The sequence below is a fragment of the Heloderma suspectum genome, chromosome 4 (assembly GCF_057233095.1).
Source record: "Heloderma suspectum isolate Gila_16-S chromosome 4, 16-S_ref, whole genome shotgun sequence".
NCBI classification, from domain to species: Eukaryota; Metazoa; Chordata; class Lepidosauria; order Squamata; family Helodermatidae; genus Heloderma; species Heloderma suspectum.
Window position 1 is genome coordinate 51,879,235 of NC_139461.1, and position 24,490 is coordinate 51,903,724.

The 24,490-nt window shown below is 44.7% G+C and overlaps 1 protein-coding gene across 1 annotated transcript in view; it reads left to right on the forward strand.

Annotated features, from left to right (window-relative positions):
- The first annotated feature begins 10,134 nt into the window (after nt 1–10,134).
- Nucleotides 10,135–24,490, forward strand: part of HEY1 (hes related family bHLH transcription factor with YRPW motif 1) — a 38,899-nt gene continuing 24,543 nt past the window's right edge. Inside the window, exon 1 of the mRNA XM_084849247.1 lies at nt 10,135–10,451. The gene's annotated coding sequence lies outside the window, so the exon portion shown is untranslated. The remainder of the gene's footprint in view (nt 10,452–24,490) is intronic.

A 24,490-nucleotide genomic window follows, 5' to 3' on the forward strand; every position in this document is an offset into this window, starting at 1 on the left:
CTAATTGCAGGGAGGGCTGACACATCCACTTGGAGAGCCAGTAGCTTACAGCGCTGGTAGGAGCAGACTTCAATAGCGAGAGCAAGGGCGGGCTGTGGCTGCCTGTCTCCAGATTGCTGGCAGTTTGACTGTAGACTCAAGTAATGGAGCTGGCAGGGTGGAATCAATTACTGGCCAATGAAGATTTTCCCACAGGTCGGGGCTTGGGAAAAAAAGGACGTTCCTGCTGCCTAGACAGCTGGCATGGACTGTCCAGTGGGAAAAGAGCCGGCAGAATGAGAAAAAGAGGGACAGCTCTCTGTGATAAAACTGGTGACAGACTATAAATTATGAAAAGGGGACTTGGCAGAGGATTTAGAGCTTGCTACCTCTGTTTTCTCTCCCCCTGCACCCAGAACTGTTCACAGAGTTTTTCACTGGCTTTAGCTTTAAAATAAAATGTGTCAGCAGAGAAACCCTACATTTATCTCTTGCAAGTTCCATTTAATAGGGTACATGTGTGCACTGCCTGTTTTACAGACCCTTTAAGGCAACGCTTTCTTTTGTAAGACAGCCTTTATGGTTTGGTTCACTTGATGCTGCTCTGAGTAATTATGCACCACATTGCTCTTTCACATGTCCTGAGTTGAGTTTATTTCGAACGGTCCCCAAACACCTTTTTTTGGTTTTTAAAAAATGCACCATAACCCCCCCCCCCCGAACATTTTGGCTCCAGCTAAGCACTATAATAATGAATGGAATGTATATGTCCCCAAATACAGATGGCAACTGGAAAACTTCATAACAATTTTTCCAGTTCGATACTATCCCAAAATTGTTACCTACATTTATATTGAACCAAAACAAACTCCCTATTTGTGGCCCTTGATTTTCATTAGCAACTATTTCCTAAAAATGCCAACTGAAAACAAATGGGATTAGATCCACAGTTTCCCCTCTACAAACGGAAGGGCTCCTTCTTTTTGTGGAGGAAACCAAGATGTTGGGGAAAAAAGGATGGGCTAAGAAAAGAGGCCATCTGAGGGGAGAACATTTTTAACCACCACCTGTGATTTGGCCACCTGTTGCTTCACTCTCCTCCATTCACCTGTGCAACTGAGTTCTTAGAAGGGGGTCAGGGCTAATGCATGGAGCTTCTGCTGGAAATACATTGGGAAATCATTTTTTGCTCCATTTATTTATTTATGTATTTTTTAAAATTTCTATACTACCCAATAGCTGAAGCTCTCCATTGTCAAGTACCACTTTTTTTTTTAATGGTGCTTAGAAATATTAACATTTTTGGCAGCCTTTGTAGAAATCTTGACCTCAAAATAGTTTAACTTTGGACTGTTTTTAAAGGCACTTAAAAATAAATGAAAGAACTTGCTGGGCAGTGCTGACAGGTCTGAAGTTCGAATAATTCGTTCACCGAGAGATGCCAATCTGGCAGTACTTCTCATAAACTCCAACCACAGGACGCCTCCCAGATTCAATTGAAATGGTTTCCTCTGGTTGGACTTCTTTTATTGTTAGAATCCCTCCCCCACCCCCCTTCACTCTGCCAGGATAAGAGTTATTGGAGTTTGTTTTAAAGTTAGGCTAACAGCTAAGCAATGCCTTATATTTGTATATTTACAGGAGGATGGGGAAAAGTGATACTTATCCTGCTAATATGGAATTGTGGCAACAACCCCAGCTGCTGACACAATCAGTGTCTTTGTGAAGGCATTTAATTGGCAAATAAAGGCTCATAGAAGTGAAATGAAAGTATCATTGTGCAACAGTGATGTGGGTAAAACTTGTCCTTCACATAACTGTGTGATGCTCTAGATGGCCTTTGTTAAAAGAGAGAAATAAATGACAAAGAAATACATCATATTTCTTATAAGACGAGCTGAGATTCCCTCACTCAAGAAGACATAGGCAGTTTTGCCTGTGTCTTCTTACAAAGTGTGTCATATAATACCTTCTCTGAAGCTAAGCAGGTTGGGGAAGCAAGGAAGATCTTCATGTATGCTACTCTAAGCTCCAGGGGAAAGATAGAATAAAAGTGGAACAAATAAATATAATAGTTTTAGAGGTGTTGTATTCCTGTGGGAATGGTGAGTGACGTTGGTTAGGGTTGTCAGCTAGAATTTCCATTCTACTGGTTTCTAATCTATACATTTTCACTGGGTGATTCTTGAGCCACTGTGTAAGTCAATTAAATGAGTGTATTTAATCAACTTGAATGACAGGACTGAATTCTATTAATGCTGTGGAATTATAAGAAACAATCAAAGGGCTGCGGTGACCCATCATGCCATAGCATTCCAAAAACATTCACCTTATTTCTCTCACCCTTCGCAATACAGCAGGCTTCCCCATTTCTGGGAGTTGTAGTCCAACACATCTGGAGGACATCAGGTTGGGGAAAGCTGCAATAAGAGTATTTTGGGAATCTTGAGGTAAAGAGTCCACACTTATAAGAGTAATCTTTAAAAAGTAGTCACAGAAGTCAGCCCCAAATTTCACAGGAACAGCAAATCACAAATACCCCACTATTCAACAGTTAAAAAAATAAAAAGGTAGTTAGCATTCCCCCCACCCCCATTCTCTGTGGTATGAGAATGAAGACAAAAAGAAAGGAAATGATCCATTGGGCTCTAATGGTGGGAGTTAACATCCCTTGTTGTACTTGACACACTGTGATATTGGGAAAGTTGAGAAGCTTCACATCAGGATCTTTCTACAATCCTTGAGTCCATCTTTCCCTCTTAAGAAAATTTAAACAGCAGCAACAACAATACAGATGTGGCTTTGGTGAGTCCAGCAACTCTGATCCAGGGAGGGGCAGGACGAGACAACAACAACAATAGAGTGGCTTAAAAGGACATGTTTTCTCAAGGACGTGAATTATTCCTGGATAATGCTTAGGAAACAATGGAAAGTTTGCCAGCAGAGGGAAACAATTCTGAGAATGAGAAATTGTACAACTTAACTGTGAACTTCCTGATCAGCTGCTGGAAGGTACTTTTTCTGAAAAGGAGCCACCCTCCATATATAGGTGGGAATTCTTTTCAGAACTATCCCTATTGTTGTTAGCACTGCAGTGGCTTCATTGGCAACAATGGCAAAACTAGGACATGCGGGTCAAAGGGTTGCTGTTGATATTTGTTGTATCAGTTGAAGGCGGGGGGGGGGGTTGTTCTCCAAATAGTGGACACAATCCATTGAGAATATCTCCTGAGGAAGTCCCACATAAATAACAGGAGTGTGCTTTTATAGAGATATTTTGTTTAGCGAGATGCTGCCAGCATACTGCTGACTCATATGGCTGGGGAAGGAAGAAGCTCAATAAATATATTTTTAATGATATGTTGGAGATGGGGATTTGATTCTGTTTTCTTCCTCTTATTCTGCAGCTTATGTAGTCTTATTTTATGCAGAAATGAATTAAATGGAAAGAACCACATGTTTGTATGAGAGGAAGGATTTTAGCCTTAAAGAAAAAGATGTGTAATGTCAATAGATCAAATTTTTGAAAGGTTAGGATTAGTATTAACATATGGACCGTATCTAAAAACACTGTGGTCACAATCTAGCTTATGTTCAGCTATTTTGGGTCCTATTGATTACAAAGGAGAGATTGAAGTACAGACTTCATTCTCATATTTAAATCAATGGAACCTAAAAGTTTTTGCCAAGATTTGGGCAATGAGGTGAACTGGGAACAACAGCTATATCCTATACTATAACCTTGTTTTGTATTGTTGGTTGAAGAAGAACTTTGCAGTCTCATATTCAATATTTATTTTTACTCCTCCAATTTTCTTTCTAAGTTTGTTCTGTTTATTTGTGTATCTCCCAATATTTTACTTGACCTCATTATGTATATTTTGAAAGCTTTTTGATGATCCTAATCCTTCAGCTCCTTAGCAGCGTTGGGACTGGCAAATTTTCTTTGCCATCAGACGCTAATTCAGCTGTTCATTCTGTAGATTTTAGAAGTTACTGATAGGTTTTCTCATGTACTAGCAAAGTGCCCTGTGTATACTTCCTTGTCCCATAAAAGTTAATGGCTCATGTTGGTGTCTCTGGGAGAAAGTAAAGTATCTTCAGTCAAGGGCACAACTGAGGTGAAGATACTGTGAGGTTGCCTAAGAGTCAGGAAAGAGTGATGGATATAGCTTCCATTTTTACAATCTTTCCAACTGTAGCCCCATGAATTTCCCCCATAGATGCCAGTAAGAACAAATCGTCTTTTATGAGAGAAAGGGTGGGTGGGTAAAATCTGTCATAGTGAAATTATAGTCAATTTCTTTGTAAACTGCATTTTCCACAATACATTGTGCTCAAAGTGGTTCACAAAACAAACAAATACAATAGCCATAATTATAATATATTATAATACAACATTAACTCAGTTACAGTTTATTTAAAACACATCAAAATTTAAATAAGCACCTGTGTGGAGGGAAAAGGAAGAGACAGGCCCACAGAGACGAAATGTCTTATCTCCCCCTTCCATGGTTCCCTATCACGCTTGAAAAAGAGGGTGTATCACCCAAGAATCCCAGTGCGACCAGAGGAAGGGGAACCATCTTGGAATCCCAGTGTGACCAAGAGTGGCTTGCGTTCATCTCAGCATAGCCTGAGCAGGACAACTTCTTGTGCCCTTTGTGTCTCAAAGAGCGCTATGGTTGTCATATTGAGATATCACATCCTAAAAGTGAGAAACAAGAACTCAACATGTCTGTCCGAAGTGGGGGGCAGATGTGAGAACAGGTGTTGTTGTCATGTGGTGAATGTATCTGAGCTGCAGCAACCTTTCTCTTGATTTTGATAATTTCCCCCATCTCGCTGCCTCAGCTGTGTATTCAGGGTGCCAGAGACAGGGCTTTGACCACCTGTGCCTTCAATGAGGAGCAGCCCAGGCCAGCTGCTGTCTTCATGCAATGCAATACTCAAGATGAGTCATCCCACGCAGAGCGCAGCACCACCATATGTCCCTCAATCCATGGTATACATAGCTAACTCAAAACTGGATCCTGCAATTAAGCTGCTCCCTCTTGCCACTTAAAATTGCTTCATTTCCTCGGTTGTTATCTTCAGCCATGCTGAATGCCCCTGTTCCAGTGCTCCCAAACCTTGCGGTTCAGTGCTCTTGATCACTGCAGACCAGCTATGGGAATGATATAGGCTTCAATGGTCTCCCTTAGTACACAAGCTGAGAGGGACCAGTACAAGATTAGTGCAGGGTGAATAATCCATAGAACTGGATTTCTGCACCCACTGCAAGGGTGTTTCAAGAGAAAAAAAGATATTCAGTGTAAAGACGTAAGGTGAGCCCTGCTGGATCAGACCAAAGATCCATTTAGTCCAGCTTTGCCAATCTGGTGCCCTCCAGGTGGCTGGCTGGGAGATGCTGGGAGTTGTAGTCCTACATATCTGGAGGGCACCAGGTTGGGGAAGGCTGATGTAGCAGAGCTCAAGTTTCTGAAACCAGCAAGAAAGAAAGAAGTAAGGAGAAAATGCAGATCCAAAACCAGAAAAGGGGCAAGGTGGGAACGAGAAGGGGTTTCCACCACAAACAGCTAGAATAGTTTTACCCAACCTGGTACCCTACTGGATGGGGAATGCTGGGAATTGTAGTCCTACACATCTGCAGAGCACCAGGTTGGGAAAGGCTGAGCTAGTCCAACATCCTCCACAATGCCCAGCCACAAAGCTCACAAGGCAATATTTGTTGCTCCCCAGGAACAGGTATTTGGAGCCATACTGACTGTGAACTTGAAGGGTCCATCTAGAGCCATTATGACCAGTAAGCCTTTGACAGACGTATCCTCCATTGTCTAATCCCCTTTGAAAGCTAGTGGGCACCACCACACCAAGTGGAGCCAATTCTATAAAATAACTGTGTGCTCTACTTGCTTTTACTGATGGTAATATTCTGCCCTTGGTGCAATGCTAAAGTGCTGAACTTCTATCTCTGATGTGCTGATTTATCACATGCTGTTTGTTTTCTTTTCCAAGGGGGACCATTAAAAAAAAAAAAGGACTCCCTCCCATTTCCAGTGGTCCAGTCCAGAATTCTACCAGCTCAATCTCCCTGTAATGTATAAATCAGGGGTCCCCAATCTTTTTTGAACTGATGGGCACATTTGGAATTTTGAGACAGTGTTATTGTTGCTCTCACAAAATGGCTGCTATGGTGGGTACGGCCAGTCGCAAAACACCCATTCCCCAAAAGGCAAACTCGTGAGAGTAAAAGAAAAGTAATGTGTCCAAGAATTTTAAAAAAACAGGAGGGGCAGGAGCCTGGCAGGCGCCAAAGGAGATGTCCATGGGTACTTTGGGGCCCACAGGCACCATGTTGGGCACCTCAGGTATGTTTCATCAGATACCTCTCTTTTAACCAGTGGGCTCCATCACACGGGCAGAGAATTCCACATCAATGCTGATTCTTTCCCCATCAGGTATCATTGCAGGACTGGATTGTTCTCTTTAGAAGGCTGTCCTCATCACGTTATTTTTTGTTTCTTTCCTTCTCATGGGGTGTGTGTGATGCTGCTCAGAGGCATTCACACCTTTTCACGAAGAAGCATTACACACACTTGGGGTGTAGCGACAGCTCCTCCCTGGTTCCTGCCCCCTTCTCTCCCTTTGCACATTACTGGTGGATGGGGACTGACACTCAGACGCCCCCCCCACCGATCCGCCTGGGCCCCCCGCCTCCCTGTTCAGTGGTTTTGACAATCTCTGACATTTACTCAGCCGTTTACTCACTGGGAATGCATACCAGGGGGCATCCCAGCAGGTCAGAAGGCTGGCACACTGCTCTGCCGACCTGCCGCTCTGCTGACCTGCCCCTCTGCCACCTTGTTCAGAACGCTGCAGGCCAAAAATGGCGAAGACCCCAAATGGCACAGGCGCGGGAAGGCAACACAGCCTGTTGTCACTGCTTCTGCCATCATGACCACAACCCCAACAACCCAAAACAACTGCCCACAGCCTCCAACACACAGCAGTTCATTTGTGTTATGGGAGAAATACACGGGGGGGGGGTCATGGTGCTCCATTTGCGCGTATTTGTAAAAATACCATTTCTTTTCCATTTGAGGAAAACAAGGGATTTTGTTGTCCAGTCGTTCAGTCGTGTCCGACTCTTCGTGACCCCGTGGACCATAGCACGCCAGGCCTTCCTGTCCTGCGCTCTCTCCTGGAGTTTGCTCAAGTTCATATTCATTGCATCGGTGATGCTGTCTAGCCATCTCATCCTCTGCTGTCCCCTTCTCCCTTTGCCTTCAATCTTTCCCAGCATCAGGGTCTTTTCCAGTGACTTTTCTCTTCGCATTAGGTGGCCAAAATATTTGAGCTTCAGTTTCACTATCTGTCCTTCCAAAGAGCACTCAGGGTTGATTTCCTTTAGGATTGACTGATTTGACCTCTTTGTAGTCCAGGGGACTCGTAAGAGTCTTCTCCAGCACCACGGTTCGAAAGCATCAATTCTTCGGCACTCAGCCTTCCTTATAGTCCAGCTCTCACAGCCATACGTTACTACTGGGAAAAGCACAGCTTTGATTAGACGGACCTTTGTCAGCAAGGTGATGTCTCTGCTTCTGACTATGCTGTCTAGGTTTGCCATAGCTTTCCTCCCAAGGAGCAAGCGTCTTTTAATTTCATGGCTACAGTCACCGTCTGCGGTGATCTTGGAGCCCAAGAAAGTAAAATCTGTCACTGCTTCCATTTCATCCCCTTCTATATACGAGGAAGTGATAGGGCCAGATGCCATGATCTTAGTTTTTTTTAATGTTGAGTTTCAAACCAGCTTTTGCACTCTCCTCTTTCACCCTCAACAAGGGGCTCTTGAGATCCTCTTCGCTTTCTGCCATTAGGGTGGTATCGTCTGCATATCGGAGGTTGTTGATAATTCTCCCAGCAATCTTAATTCCGACCTCTGATTCATCCAACCCGGCATTTCTCATGATGTACTCTGCATATAAGTTAAATAAGCAGGGTGACAATATGCAGCGTTGTCGTACTCGTTTCCCAATTTGGAACCACTCGGTTATTCCATGTCCGGTTCTTACTGTTGCTTCTTGACCCTCGTACAGGTTTCTCAGGAGACAGGTAAGGTGGTCTGGTACTCCCATCACTTTAAGAATTTGCCACAGTTTGTTGTGATCCACACAATCAAAGGCTTTAGCGTAGTCAATGAAGCAGAAATAGACGTTTTTCTGGAATTCTCTTGCTTTCTCCATGATCCAGCGAATGTTGGCGATTTGATCTCTAGTTCCTCTGCCTCTTCTAAACCCAGCTTGTACTTCCGGTAGTTCTCGGTTCGCATACTGCTGAAGCCTAGCTTGTAGGATTTTGAGCATCACCTTGCTGGCATGTGAAATGAGCGCAATTGTGTGGTAGTTTGAACACTCTTTGGCATTGCCCTTCTTTGGAATTGGAGTGTAAACTGACCTTTTCCAGTCTTGCGGCCATTGTTGAGTGTTCCAAATGTGTTGGCATATTGAATGCAGCACTTTAACAGCATCATCTTTTAGGATCTTCAATAGTTCAGCTGGAATACTGTCATCTCCACTAGCTTTGTTGTTACTAATGCTTCCTAAGGCCCACTTGACTTCACTCTCTAGGATGTCCGGCTCAAGTTCAGTGACCGCACTATCATGGCTATCAGGGACATTCAGATCTTTCCTGTATAGTTCTTCTGCATATTCTTGCCACCTCTTCTTCACCTCATCTGCATCTGTTAGGTCCCTGCCTTCTTTGTCCTTTATCATGCCCGTCTTTGCGCAAAACGCTCCCTTGAGATCTCTGATTTTCTTGAAGAGATCTCTAGTCTTTCCCATTCTGTTGTTTTCCTCGATTTCTTTGCATTGTTAATTTAAGAAGGCCTTGTCTCTCCTTGCTATTCCCTGGAACTCTGCATTCAGTTGGATATATCTTCCCCTTTCTCCCTTGCTTTTCACTTCCCTTCTTTCCTCAGCTACTTTCCTCATCAGACAGCCACTTGGCTTTCTTGCATTTCTTTTACTTTGGGATGGATTTAGTTGCTGCCACCTGAACAGTGTTACGGACCTCCGTCCATAGTTCCTCAGGCACTGTGTCTATCAGGTCTAATCCCTGAAATCTATTCCTCACCTCCACTGGATATTCATAAGGGATATGATTTAGGTCATACCTGAATGGTTTAGTGGTTTTCCCTACGTTCTTCAATTTAAGCCAAAATTTTGCAACAAGAAGCTCATGATCTGAGCCACAGTCAGCTCCAGGACTTGTTTTGACTGACTGTCTAGAGCTTCTCCATCTTTGGCTGCAAAGTACATAATCAATCTGATTTCGATATTGACCATCTGGTGATGTCCATGTGTAGAGTTGTTTCTTGTGCTGTTGGAAAAGAGTGTTTGCTATGATCAGCGTGTTCTCTTGGCAAAACTCTATTAGCTTTTGTCCTGCTTCATTTTGTACCCGGTGTTTTTGAGAATCCTTGGGCAAGACACACTCGGTGGGCCACCTCAGTGACTTTGCCTTCTCACTGCCATTGCCAGCAGCCGCCTCATCCCCTTTCTCATCATCACTACCACTTGTTTGTTCAATAGTCAGAGAGCCAGTGAGCAAACAGGCAGTGGCATCCACAGCTCCTCCTCACTACCTCTGTTGTCTGGGCCAGCACGAGAGGCAGGTGAACAAGCAGGTTGCAGTGATGACCTGGAGGAGTAAGTGCAAGGGACACCTGTCATTGTGCCCCTGTGGACCCTCAGCCAGTGCCTGACCATGCTTACCCTCGATGCTAGCCCTGCTTTTAACATCACCAAATGAATCCTCAGTAACTAGCATCCTGGCATCACTCAATTAATGTTAGCAGCATCAACCACCACCACCAAAGATTATATTTGGCTTTTTTTTCTTTTTGGGGGGATGGGGGAGGAGAATCCCCCCCATTAGCCAAGCACAGGCCTGATACCACACCCTCTGCTTAGAAGAGTTTTCGCTTTGAAGTTACTTCAAAGGGGATGTATGTGTGAGGGCTGCAGCTTCGTTCAGTGCAGCATGACCATTGACATTCTCATTGCTTAATGCTTTTAAAACGTTATTGCTTATGACCAAATGAAAAGCCTTCCCTTTTTCTGGCATTGTTGACACTTATCCTTTAGCTTAGCAGAAGCACTTGAGCGGCATTCTGTGGATCAGCTTATCTGCCCAGGGGCATCTGCTGCATTTCCCTCACCATTATGGGCGGAAATAAAAGCTATTCGCATAATCCCCAAACAACTTCATTCCTCTATGACCCTTCAAAGGCCAGGATCTCTTAAACAGTGATTGAGGGCTTGGAGACATTTCACCAGGACACTGCCCCCCCCTTCCTAGTTTTCAGAGGAAAAAGGAGAATCTTCAGTGCTGAATCATGGAGGTTAATGAGTCACATATCTTTGGAACCATGGTGGTTCCGTTGGGGTTTTAACTTCAAACTGCAGGTAAGAGACACCATTCTTTAATGTTCCCCAGATGCATAAACAAGAACAACCAAAACTCTTGGGGTGGGGAAGAAAACCCCAAATAACCCAAACATAACTTCCCCCCTTTTGTGCTAGTTTTGCATATGTAGAAAGCGTTTCTTTTCTTTCTTTCTTTCTTTCCTTTCTTTCTTTTTCTTTTTACATAGGGCAGCATGCTTCCCTTAGCTGCAGTCTGAAGTAGTACAGCCCATCCTATTATTTCAGAACTCTACCACCCCATTCTGCTGCATGTTGAGGTACTGCTGCCTGCAATGATGCTTCAGCTACTAATGATTCAAAAACGATGTCACACCTTGTATGGCCATTGTGCTTACTGTGGTAACGCTTGATAATACACAAGTGCTTGATCATACATAAGTGTTTACTGCAGCTGAGGCACAGAATATGAAAGGATGATACGTGTCTCCAAGTGTACGGAGGGGGGGCACACATCACAGAGCTGTGGCCAATTGCAGATCCTAATTTCAGTGCCCCCTATGTGTCCCTGAGTGTCTGGAGATGCATAGATCCCTTTCACAACTTACCTGTATGACCTTGAACCATACTCTGTATCAAACATCATGCGACGGCAGCAGACTTGTTTGTTTAAACCAGTGGTGGGTAATGTCTGTGGGTCAGGGGGCCACATTGCCCCCCTGGAGTCCACCAGGGGCCACACCTCGCCCCCGCCCCCACTGCCACCATGGCGCCGAATGTGCTGTTGACATTCAGCAGCATGGCAGCAGCAAAAGAGGGGACCATTTTCCTTTAAGGTGTGCAGAGAGCATGCAACTTGCCTTCAAGCAAAATCACACTCCAGGGACGCTTCCAGGAGCACGGTTTTGTTTGAAAACAAGGTATTCGCTACTCATGCACCTTGTTTCAAAGTAAAATGGACCTTTTATTGCTGCTGCTGCTGCTGTCAAATTTCTGCAGCAAACTGCAGATTATTTTTGCTGCTGCTGCCGGTGCTGCCACCACCATAGCAAATTTGCAAAATTTGCCACAAGAAAGATTGTGGGGGGGAATCATACTGCCCATCCCTAGTTTAAATCCAGCTCCCTCCAATCACATATAAAGTAGGAGAGGAAAGGACATTAAAAGGAGGCATTGCTGAGGGCAGCCAAACAGTACCTCTCTAAAGCCTCATCCCCAGGCACTCCCCCACCCCGCGTACACTAGGCAGCATCAGAGCCTGTCTGGGGAAAGAAGAGATCTGTCAATGGAATACAGTGAGCCAAGCCACGGGAGGGGAGAGGGCAGCTCTCTCCACCTGCATTCCTTTTACCAGTGGTGCAGCTAGAGCCCTGGACCTCAGGGTCAAGGACCAGGCCCTCCACAGCCAAGCCCGCCCCCATGACCACCCAGAGAGGGGCAGGTGATGGAGCAGTGGCAAACAGACCCCACCTTAGCACCTAGGCTTGCAAGGGCATGCAAGGGCCAATGTTGCTCACCATAGCATCCTTTTTTTCTTTTTTTAAGAAACATTTTAAAATATGTGTGGGGGAGCTGATTGGGCATATATGTGGCTACTAGGAATATACAGATTTTGTTGAATCCCATCCATCTGTGTTTCGTGGACTGTCAGGCATCTTTCGTTCCATTGCCCTCTCACTGACAGGATCGGGTATTTCTTAGGGATACAAGAGTGCGAATTCACACAAATCCCCCCAAAAGTAATAAACCAGTCCACGCGTTCGTGAAATCCACAGAACTTAGAAATAGCCAGTCTGCTGCGGAATCAGCAGGTTGGATTTATAGAAATCTGAACTCATTTGACTCCATTGCCGAATTCTCCGACATTCTTAGTGGTTACAGATGCTAATGTTATTATTTTACTTCTGCTTTTCTACAACAAAATGGTGCTTATTTCCAAGTAAATGTGTTTAGCATCAGGGAGGAGGAAGCAATTTCCATTTTATTCCTATAGTCAGTGCTATGATTTAGGTAAATTAAAATGTAAAACTGCACATGCTCAGTGTTTCCTTTAAAAAATCAGGGTTGGCAAACAGGTTTGTGTGTTTTTTCTAACATATCAGGAATGTAGAAGAAATTGTGAAGCTTGGAATGACAGGGAGGAGAGAAATTTTAGTTGTGTGTTTCACAACTAAAGCAATGCACATCTTCCCCATAAGACCATTAATTCCAGGTTCTAAAATTACTAGGGCTGTGCAGGGACCTCCCGCCACATCCATCTCGGAGGCCGCTTCGGGGCTTCCAAGACAGGCCCGATTTGCTACAGGCTGATTTGGTGGGGCCCCAACCTGCTTCACCCTCCAGAGCTGAAGTGGGATTCGGATGGCTGAATCCCACTTTAGCCTGCCCTCACCACACTGCGCGAGCCCCAAGCTCCTTATCAGGGCCTCAGAACACATGCCGGCAGCTGTCTTCCAGGGAAGAGAAGGAGTCATCAGCGCCACTGCTGCCAGCTCCTGGGCCCTCGGGACACACGTCGCCAGTCGTCTTCCTGTTCCAGAGAGTCGCCATTTTAAAAATGGTAACTCCCTGGAACAGGAAGACGGCTGCTGGCACACATCCCTAAAGGCGTGCACAGCCCTAAAAATTACCTAGCTGCACCAGTGCTTTTTACTCTTAAAATGCTCCTCCCTTTATATGCGATGGGGCAGATCCTGGTTTAAACAAATGTGTCTGCAGCCAAGACATGCAGTTGGGGCCTTTGCTTCTTACCATGAGTGGCTGTTAGGAAGGGACACCTGAGAAATTTGTTGGATTCGCATTTTAATGCAAACATACAAAATTTGCCCTGCCTGAACCTGAACAAGAACCGGAACACAGTTTACTACCACAATCCATAGATTTCTACAGTTTATGATGCAGTTTGTAAAATAATACCAAACAAATTAACATAATAATGCATACATTTCAAAAAATACACACAAAAATGTGTACATTTAAAAAATGTGCAGAAAAATGTATATATTTGGGGGGGGGGAAGCAAATAAACAGCTTTGTTAATTGGAAAATCACTTTAAAAATGTGTGCATTTGCAAACCTGAGCACAAAAATGTGCATGTTTTAAAAATGCATATAAAAATTAGTAAAATTTTTCATGCACATGAAAAAAAAATTAAATCTGATGTGGAAGTGAGCCGGAATGAACGTAAACGTTAAAAAAAAGAGACTGAGAGAACCCAACGGAAATTGAACTTGACAGATTCATCCATTTCATTTCTTATATTTTGATACTGCCCCATAGCCTCTGGGCAGTTCACAAAAATTAAAAACCATTAAAATACATTATATAAAGTATAAAAACCATTCACATCAGGACATAAAATCGCAACAACATATATCTAAAACAATTCAGCCATCCCTAATGTTTGGTACCAAATTTGTACCTTCTTTTTTATTACCAAAAAAATCCCTGATGCAAAAAAACCCAGGATGGGCCGGTTCAAAGGATCACCGGAGCCTACCATGGCTTATTGAAGTCACAGTGGGTTGTGGCAAGTGCTAGTGGCCACTGTGAATATTCAAGCTGTGGTGGGTGTTTGCCATGGCTTATAGTGACATGTGAACCCGGCACTGGATGGGTTGTTGCTGTGGTTATCAAACCACCCACAACCCCAAAACAGCCCATGGGTTGAGGGTTGGTTGTTAACCACCACAACAACCCACCCTCACTGGTTTTGCACGTCATGATAAGCCATAGCAACTGCCCACACTGGCTTGAATATTCACAGTGGCCACCAGTACACACCACAACCCACTGTGGCTTATTTAAGCCACAATGGGCTGCAATGATCTCACGAACCAGGGCAGCAGCTGCACAGTGCCTTTTGATTAGTATTGCAAAGAGCCTTTGGCCTAGAAACCTCCCCTCCTTTGGCCTCAGGCTTTTAAAGTGTTTTTAGACAACTGCTTTGATTGCTTTTAAGAATTACTGTTGTTCGTCTTACATTTTTATTTTATTATATTTTATTGTTATGTAAGCATCAAACTATATGTTACATTATTCACACTTTTAAAAAACATGCTTAAACTGGCCACTTTTATTTGGGGGTGGGGGTGGAAAGCAGCTGTAGGGCCCTGATCCGTAAGATGCTCCAGATACAGACTGGGGCCGTGTACTGGTTTCCTGCCAAAAATCCCCCCTTTCCTAGCTGATATTTGCCTTTGGGGACTGAGAATATCTATGTGTTAAGAATACCTGCTTTCTAAATAATAGAGAGTTAAGTTGTGGTTCAAAGGTAAGATTTCCACAGTTTCTTTCAGGGAACTTTGGAATTTCTGGAATTTTTTCCAGAATTGGTTTCCCATGGCTATTAACTCAAAAGACACTTGCACTTAGAAATTCTACAGACAATCTATTGTTGGGAACAATTTGCTGTCCTCTACAACTGTAATTCTGCATTAGTCATGCAAGGTCTGCTGATACATACTCAGCCATATTTAGATGAGTAAAAGTCCAGAGGTTCACCAGCAGTTCTGGGATATTTCAGGGAGCATAATGTGAACCCACAAAAGAAGACAATTCTGCCCAGAAAAGTAACACTAAACGTAGCTCTGAACCTCTACATGATAAGAATCTACCAGTTGGTTCATTCTTCAGGCTATTTTTCTAGGTAAGTGGCTAGTCTTGTTCTAGCAGTATCCAAGAAGCCCTGCTGAACCTACTGAAACATGCGTTATAAAGGATTATAAATGGGTTGGATCCAGGATCTGCCCTCTGCAAGAGAAAGGGACCTTCCGCCAGAGAAAGGAAGGTCCCTCTGCCTGATTTTTGGGGATCCCTCTCCTTCCCACACACACACCACAGCCCAGCCCATTCAGCAGTCTCCTGACCTGGTTCTCATGTAATGAGAAGTGTATGATTTTCCCTGTGGGGCTTCTTGTTGTGGCAGCAGCCACCATGTTGAATATTTGAGCTGCGGAGGTTGTTGTTATGTGCTTGTCATTATGTGCGAACCCGACAAGGGTGGGTTGTTGGGGTGGTTAATAAGCCACCTGCAATGCTAATACAGCCCATGGGTTCTGGGTAGCTAGACAACCACCCCAACAACCCACCCTCACTGGGTTCACATGTTACGAAAAGCACCTGCTACAGCTTGAATATTCAAAATGGTGGCTGCCACAACAGAAAGCCCAGCAGGGAAATTAACCCATGGTGGCTTCTCATTATGTGCAAATCAGGTCCATGTGTAGCATTTTCAGGGGGCTGGAGGGGCTATCATGAGAAGGACAGGGCGGGGAAGTTCACTTCCATCAGCACAGTTGATCCAGATTAAATCTGGACCCAACCCAGTTTACAAGAAGATCCATGGGCAAAGCAGGTCTGATGATCTCCTTTATGCCTCTTTCAGGTGCTCAGCCTTATCTGATTCAGCTGCCTTTTGTCTTTGTGGCTGCTCACAAATGCCATGCAACAAGCCCCTTTCCAAGTTGCTGACTGGCAGGTATTGGGTATCTATTGTACAAGGAGAACACAGCAGGAAAAGGAAGGGAGTAAGGGATGGAGGAAAAGGAGAAGGGCATTCCTGTTAGAGTTATTGCTGCAGACAGGCTCCCAAACCCTGCCTGATTGACGGTGTAAATCTATACAGAAGAGGTTGTTTGAGGGGAGGATGTCAGATTGACAGTGCAAATGTGTAACACGCACAGCCTGTGAGAGAGGAGTCTGCCGGCGGGTGGGAGAGCGCTGGCTGAGTGTTGGTCACACGGAGATTGAATTACAGTTGAATTAGATCAGAGCTGTGGGAAACATCACCTCCTAAACACACACAGTCTCTGGGGGAGGGAGGGAGGAAGCGTGGGGGGGGGGAGATGGAGGCGGGCAGCTGGGGTGAAGGACTAAGAGTAGCTCACAGAAGCTAGGAGCTAACTTAATTACTGGAGACCTCTCTCCATCACGCTTGCCAGCCTTTGGAGCCTTTGCTCTTGGAGACTGAAAGACTCCACGGCGGCAGGCCAAAGGCAGGGCAGGCCACACTTTATACAAAACCTTTGTTTCCAAGGAGAGAGAGAGAGAGAGAGACTGAGTGTGTGTGTCTCAAGAGGAGTGAAAACATCATTGGGAACAGTATGGGAAAGATCTGCTGGGGCCTTTCAGCCCCACAGCGGTAAGGGACACAGACTCCAAAGGGGATTTGGGTGGCTTTAACTGCTACCTTTTAAGATCAGATGTTTTATAGCGCTTTGCTCAGATTGCTGCGGGGAAACAAAGACCTTCACACCCAAACAGCTTCCCCCTCACGCTGGATGAGAATTGCCCTCCTTCATCCTCTGGAGGGTTTTGTTGTTTTTCCTCCCCATGTTCCCTGAGGACACATTGCAAACCTGGACTGCACACATGTCTCATGGCTGGAATTGCTGCGTGCAGAAGGGGGCGAGGGGTGGCGGGAGAGGACGGAAGAAAGCTGGAACCTTTTAAGCTCTATTAAGAGAGGGCAAAAAGTCAGATGGCGTTGAAATGAGCTCGCCCAGCAGGGATGAGAGCGGGATTTCCAGGAGACAGCGGGCCAGCATTTGTTTCCTCGGCTGGCACTGAAATGCTGGCTTGTGATGAAGTACACAATGCGTGGCATTCTCTGGTGCAATCACACCTCGGCGCCTTCAGAATGATCCTTTCTCTTTCAGTGTCACTCCACAAGGAGCTGGGATGGGGGGGGGGAGAAATGCATCAGGGAGGGGTGGAAGGAAACAGTCTCCCTCCTGCTCATTTTTCCCTCCCCTTAATCTCCTGGGTTTGCACATGTCTTTGTGGGCAGGGATGAGAACCTGACCTCTAAAAACCTTGTTAACAGAGTATTGGGTTTGTTTTTATTATGCAACCCACTTTCAGGACAATCCTTCTTTATGTGACTTCCAATTGCCTTAGCTTGGCAACAGCGCACACACACTCTTTTTCTACTTAGAGATTCTCTTGTACAGTAGGGTGAGCCACTGCTATCAGGTGTGCTCTTGACTTAGGGTGCTTCCAGATGGAGGGCTCCTCGTGCTAACAATCAAAAGGCACTGTGCAGCTATTCCATCGTTTCTTCCTTAATGGATGTTTTTTTCTGCAAAGGAAAAAGATGGAAGAAGCAGTGGGAAAACACAGGAGGGTTAAAAATGGAAGATGTCTGGACCCCCCATAAAATTCTGTGAATGAGGCAGTGAGATTGCTCAATAAAAGCCTCATCTGGGAGCACTATTAGACTCAGCTGAGAAAAGGTGGGGGAAGGAAGGGCCCACTGTGGCCCGGGCCCCAGATCGTTGCTTTGGGGCCCTAGAACTCTGAAGCACAGGCCCAGCCTGGCCCAACCTATCTTGCCTGAGGCAAGAAGCAGCTGCCAGCACCCTCCTTACCAGCTGTGGGGAGCTTGTCCGAAATTTCACGAGACCTCGGAGGAACAGGGGCACATGCCAGTAGGGCAGGCGACTGCCATGGTGGGAGAGCACGCAAGTGCCCAGATTGCCTGATGGTGGCAACTGGCAGGCAAGGCAAGATGGGCAATTTCTTGAAGGGATCCTAGGGAAACAATCCCTGACAGGATCAAAGGCTGGCCCAGAACAGATAAGCGGCAGGTATTGATCACATTCCCTTCCTAGTCAGATTATTTTATTATTTTTTATTTGAGGAAAACGGGGGGGGGGGAGTGTGCGAGAGCGAGCAGCATTCAGCAGTGAAACAAAGTATTTGGTGGCGGTGGGGGGACTTGCCCCCCCTCCAGTCAATTTTCAGCACGGCGGTTATAGTCTCTGTGTAAGTCAGTGGAACAATTTTTTCCTTCAGGTTTTTTGTTTTTTGGGTGGGGGAGAGAGAAAACCAACACGTTGCAGAAATCTTCAGAACCAACATGTTGCAGCACAATCCATTATCACTACGTTGACAATTGTTGTTATTATTATTCGTGTCAGCAACTTTTTTTTACCATGTTTCTAATCTGTGACCAGCTAAATCCATGGTTTTTGAAAAGAGAAAAGGATCTATTTATGTGGCCAAAAGTGATTTTTTAAAGGATATTTTTCTCACGGTAGCCACATTTATGAAGTTATTTAAAAAATCATTTCATTGTGTGTACTTAAAAACAACGAAGCTTTTGTGACCCATGCATTTGCAATCTTATTTTGAAGGCATCAGTGTCCTGGTTTTGCTTGTATCTGTCATTAAGATGGTGCCATGTAGCTGCTCATGCCATGCTGCTCATGTAGAGTGCCTTTCTATGCAATTGTGTGTGTTTAACTGCTCAAAAATGATCTGTAAGAGAATGGACCAATCATGGTGAATGGCTCCATGTGAATGGCTTACTTCATGATAACATCTGTTCCCTGTTGAGGAATTTAAAGCACCTTTACATGTGGCTGCTGTAATGTAGCCCAGTCAGTAATTCATGCGCACATTATAGATATATTGCTTGCTTCTAGTCTTATCACTGACATTGAAGTATTAAAAGTTAGTAGATGCATAAGGGATACGCTCTTTGGTGAGTTTGGCTGACACATAAGAAACTGAATACATGTAGTTAAATAAGACATAGGCAAGTTCTCTTGCTTATCATAGAGATGGAGAAGATTACTTTTCAAGCAGATTTTTTTCTTTGTGTCTGAGTGTTTCACTTGGATAAGTTTGAGCAAGTTTTGGTACATAAGAGCTGTGATTCTTGCAGAAAGGAAAGCTTAAACATTGAGCACTTTTACCTTTCTTCTCCCCTTCTTAATTTTATGTCAGTAATAGTCCACAGGTAGGAAGAGTCAAATTAGCAAAACCAGAATCTCTGGTAGCATGGCTTTGGAAGCATTTAACAGTGCAATCCGATGAATGTCTACTCAGCCCACTTACTGCAATAGAGCTTACACCCAGTAATGTGTGTATTTGCAGCCTTATTTGCTTTTTATTCAGGTGTGTGTATGTATGTCTTCCTTGCTTGCTTTTATTCTGGGTTGCAGATCTTGCTGTTTTATTGCTCTGTTAAAGATAATTTGAAGCCATATTTGCTGTTAGGGGGAATCCCAAGCTGTCTGTGCTAGTTGGTGGCCTTTCCTCCCACAAAGCCTTTTGTGCTGGTTGGTGGGAGTTGTAGTCCAGAACATGTGCCACCTCTCTGTTTAAACCTGCATGGGTTGGCAATGGTAGTATTCCTTTCCCTTTTTAAAAAAATCTGCTTTTGATTGCTTGTGGGGTGGGCGGATTTTTGATGCAGTCAGAATTTGTGGCCATGCTTACTCCTGAGTAATCGAGTCCTTTTGGCTTCAGAGTAGGCATTTATAAAACAGATGGATATTTTTTACTCTGTGTGTGCTGCTTCTTGCTGTTGCTTCTCAGGAGGTTTTGAGAGGGGGATGCTCACGTAAAGAGATATAAGTTTAGATGTTCAGAAACTGGTGGTCATGCTTACCAGCATTTTGGATGCTTTTGTGTGTGGCTCTGGGGATATTATTACTACCCTTGTCCTCATCCTATCTCTGTGTCCCCTTTTGCAGTGGGTTGCTCCTGGGTGCCAAGGGCTGCTTTGCTGTGTGGCTTTGAGAATATAATTATCATCACCATCATAATTCTGTGTAGCTGTGTGGATTCTCCTCTGCTGTTTTGCATTCATGATCTTAAAGTGGTGGGGATGCTTATGTCAAGAGGTGGTTTCTGGATGCTGTGTAATGGCTTCTTAGTGAAACAGGATAACGTAGTTTCAAAGGAATGTTTTCTGTTGTAGTCCTGCGGGTCAGCCCTTTGCCTCTCATGACCCATCCTCTGCCCGAGGCCTATGTCCCGGATCACTTGAGGTACTGAGCACCACCCCTGCAGCTGAGCCATTTGAATGAACCTAAACACTGTTTACTTTTAAAATTAACAGCACTCAGGGCCTCCTGCTAGACTCCTAGCAGCTTGATTCCTGAAATGTAACGGCTTGTGGCCAAATGGGACAGAATACATTTCGCAGGAAAGTATGACTAACCTAATTTCCACATTTACTTAGGCATCAGAACACTCCAATATATATAGCACTTTGGGGATCAGAGGGATAGGGTGGCCCAGAGCTTAGGTGATTTAGGGCTATGCAATGTGATTTAGGGCTGAGCCCTTTGATGTGAACAAAGACTGAAGCACTGAAATTGGTGTGTGAGACAGAGATTATCTAGCCCATATTATAATGTTGCAATGTTAGTTACTGGGACCCTTTGCAAGCACAAAAAGATAGTCCTGAAATGGAGCTGCGTGCTTTGTGTTGAGTTGCTACAGCACACAGAACTTTGTGCGCACTTGTCCATTGATGCTGCCAGGCTGATGACATCAGGAAACTATGAATGTCCTACAGCTGCCTGGACTGCTGCAGATCATATATCTCCTTTAAAAAACCCGGACCAGGTCTTGAAAAGAGGAAGAAGGAAAGAGTCTGTGTTAGCAAGCCATTGGAATGACCTTCTGAAACCACCAACAGGAATGTAAGAAAACATAGGGAGCTTCCAGACAAGCCTTTTATGACACTATCACACTGCCTCACTCACAGAACTTTATGGGGCTGGGGATCCAGGCAATGTTGTCTTCCGCTCAGTGGAGACTGGTGGCTCCAATGTCATTGGGGCAGTGAATCCACTCTGGGTTTCAGTCAGAACTGGTCAGAACTCTAAAGGAGCTATCCAAGGTATGAAGCACCTTGGATAGCTCCTTTAGAGATCTGACTGAAACCTGGACGGATTCACTACCCCACTAGCATTGGAGCCACCAGCCTCCACCACTTCTACTCATAATCCTCCGGTGTCCCCCCCACCCCCCGCCCTTCTGCCTTTTTTCTTACTGCAGAAAATCTGCTAAGGAAAAAAGAATAGCTGCACAATGCTTCTTGATTGGTAGCACTATGAACCTTCCATCCGGAAGCACCTGTTTAACCACAAACTAGGAGTTTTCTTATCTCTCCCCCTCTTTATGTATTATAGTTTTACCAGGCAAAGTAGCCAGCATAACACAGTAGATCAATACAAAAATATAAGATAAGTTTACTTGCAAGACAGCTTCTAGGGTGGCCAGATGCAAAAGAAGACAGGGCTCCTGAACCTTTAATCATGATGGTGAAGGGAATTTCAACAGCTGTAGCTTCTCCTGCTGAAACTCACACAGCTATTAAAGTCGCAGAACCCCCACATCCTCTTTTGCATCTGGCCACCCTAGTTCCCCCCTCCCCACCCTGCTGCAGAACCTTGAGAACTGCACCTCCAGAGAAGTGTGCCTTGGGGTGCTTTCTCAGTTCAGATGGGGTGACCCCTGACAGGCCTGGCTAGTACCCACCATGGAGCAAGCATGCATCCTAGAATACATCCCAGACTTCTCTGCAACATGCAAGGATTCCTTGGCAGATGAGTTGCTTATCTGCTGTGGGACTGTGGTTTTAAAAGTCTCTATGCACACTATACATCAGGGGTAGGCAATGTGGCACCCATGGGCACTAATGCGCTCTTGGACACTTTTCTTGGTTCCCACGGAAGTGCCCGACCCTTCCCATGTTTTATTTTGTTTTAAATAAGAAAGTTTCTTACTGGCAGCTGGGATCGCTTCAAGGCAAAGTGAGGGCATGTAGATACTTCCACCTTTCCCCCCCATTAATACCTCTGGGCCACACATCGGCATCAGGAGCATTCTTAGGAAATGAAGGTGGCAGGTGGCTGCAGGCCAATGCTTTCATCTGCACCGTGCCCATTTTGTGGTGCTGCCCAAGAGAGTTTCTCAAATTGCCAGACATGTCCACGGGCCCAAAAAGGTTGCCTACCCCAGCAATATACATGGATGTGGTAATATTTTATTGTATGGACATGTATTAGAAAAATGGTTTATGTTATTCACACCTTTGACTGAAACTAATTTTCAAAGCGATATGATTGCGGTGGAGAGGGGAGGGAAGAACTTCTCAGAGGAGAAACAAATTATCTTTCTGTAGCAGGTTGCTAAAGAACAAATGGTGACAGCTGTTCAAAGCGTCTCAGAAGTTTGGAATGTTAGAAGCTGATGCAGCTGGACTGCATTAGTGAAATGTGTGGAGGTGAGGCAGTCAAAGGTGCACCATAAATTAATTTTATTACACACATGGTAGCATGACAACTTACTGTACTCTCCTTCCCATGTGGCAGACATAGGAGTTGAGACTGAGAACTCTTTATCCCTACCTGTTTGACCTGAGGTTACTATCTTTTTTTCTTCCTGGCTGCTTCCTCTATCTTGAATGGTTGTGTGACAAACAGGAAGTCAGCAGATGACATTTTCCTCATGACCTCTGCATGCTGGGAAAAGCTTTGGATGCCAAATGTTGGCTTGTCATGCAGCTGTTAAAGACAAAGGAGCCACGCAGCATAAAAAGTGGGCAGCCTAATGAAATACTGTACAAATATCTAACCAGAGCAACAAGCACATGGCAAGAACCGTGAGTGTCCTTACTTAGAAATTAATAAACTCCCTCTACCTTATTGGTGTGATTATCATTGTGGCAAGGTTTAAAAGCCCCTTCATGGATCACTGCCTTGTTGTGGCGAAGGGGCTTGCGTAACTCAGTGAAGCCATAAGCTATGCCGTGCAGGGCCACCCAAGACGGACAGGTCATGGCAGAGAGTTCTGACAAAATGTGGTCCACTGAAGAAGGAAATGGCAACCCACTCCAGTATTCTTGCCAAGAAAACCCCATGGAACGTATCACAAAGCTAAAAGATATGACGCCGGAAGATGAGCCCCTCAGGTCGGAAGGTGTCCAATATACTACTGGGGAAGAGCAGAGGGTATTTCCAAGTAGCGCCAGAAAGAGTGAAGTGGCTGGGCCAAAGCCGAAAGGACACTCAGCTGTGGATGTGTCTGGCGGTGAAAAGAAAATCCGATCCTGTAAAGAACAATATTGTTTAGGAACCTGGAATGTAAGATCAATGAATCAAGGTAAGCTGGAGGTGGTCAAACATGAGATGGCAAGATTGAACATTGACATCTTGGGAATCAGCGAACTAAAATGGACAGGCATGGGCAAATTTAATTCAGGTGACCATCATATCTACTACTGTGGGCAAGAATCCCTTAGAAGAAATGGAGTAGCACTCATAGTCAACAAAAGGGTGGGAAAAGCAGTACTGGGGTACAATCTCAAAAACGATAGAATGATCTCAGTACGAATCCAAGGCAAACCATTCAACATCACAGTAATTCAGGTCTATGCCACAACCACTGATGCCGAAGAAGCTGAGGTTGATTGGTTCTATGAAGACCTACAACACCTTCTAGAACTAACACCAAACAAAGATGTCCTCTTCATCATAGGGGATTGGAATGCTAAAGCAGGAAGTCAAGAAATCACCGGGATAACAGGCAAGCATGGCCTTGGTGTACAAAATGAAGCAGGACAAAACCTAATAGAGTTTTGCCAAGAGAACACACTGATCATAGCAAACACTCTTTTCCAACAGCACAAGAGATGACTCTACACATGGACATCACCAGATGGTCAATATCGAAATCAGATTGATTATGTCCTTTGCAGCCAAAGATGCAGAAGCTCTATACAGTCAGTCAAAACAAGTCCTGGAGCTGACTGTGGCTCAGATCATGAGCTTCTTGTTGCAAAATTTCAGCTTAAATTGAAGAACATAGGGAAAACCACTAAACCATTCAGGTATGACCTAAATCATATCCCTTATGAATATACAGTGGAGGTGAGGAATAGATTTCAGGGATTAGACCTGATAGACAGAGTGCCTGAGGAACTATGGACGGAGGTCCGTAACATTGTTCAGGAGGCAGCAACTCAATCCATCCCAAAGAAAAATAAATGCAAGAAAGCCAAGTGGCTGTCTGATGAGGCTTTACAAGTAGCTGAGGAAAGAACGGAAGCGAAAAGCAAGGGAGAAAGGGGAAGATATATCCAACTGAATGCAGAGTTCCAGGGAATAGCAAGGAGAGACAAGAAGGCCTTCTTAAATGAACAATGCAAAGAAATCGAGGAAAACAACAGAATGGGAAAGACTAGAGATCTCTTCAAGAAAATCAGAGATCTCAAGGGAGCGTTTTGCGCAAAGACGGGCATGATAAAGGACAAAGAAGGCAGGGACCTCACAGA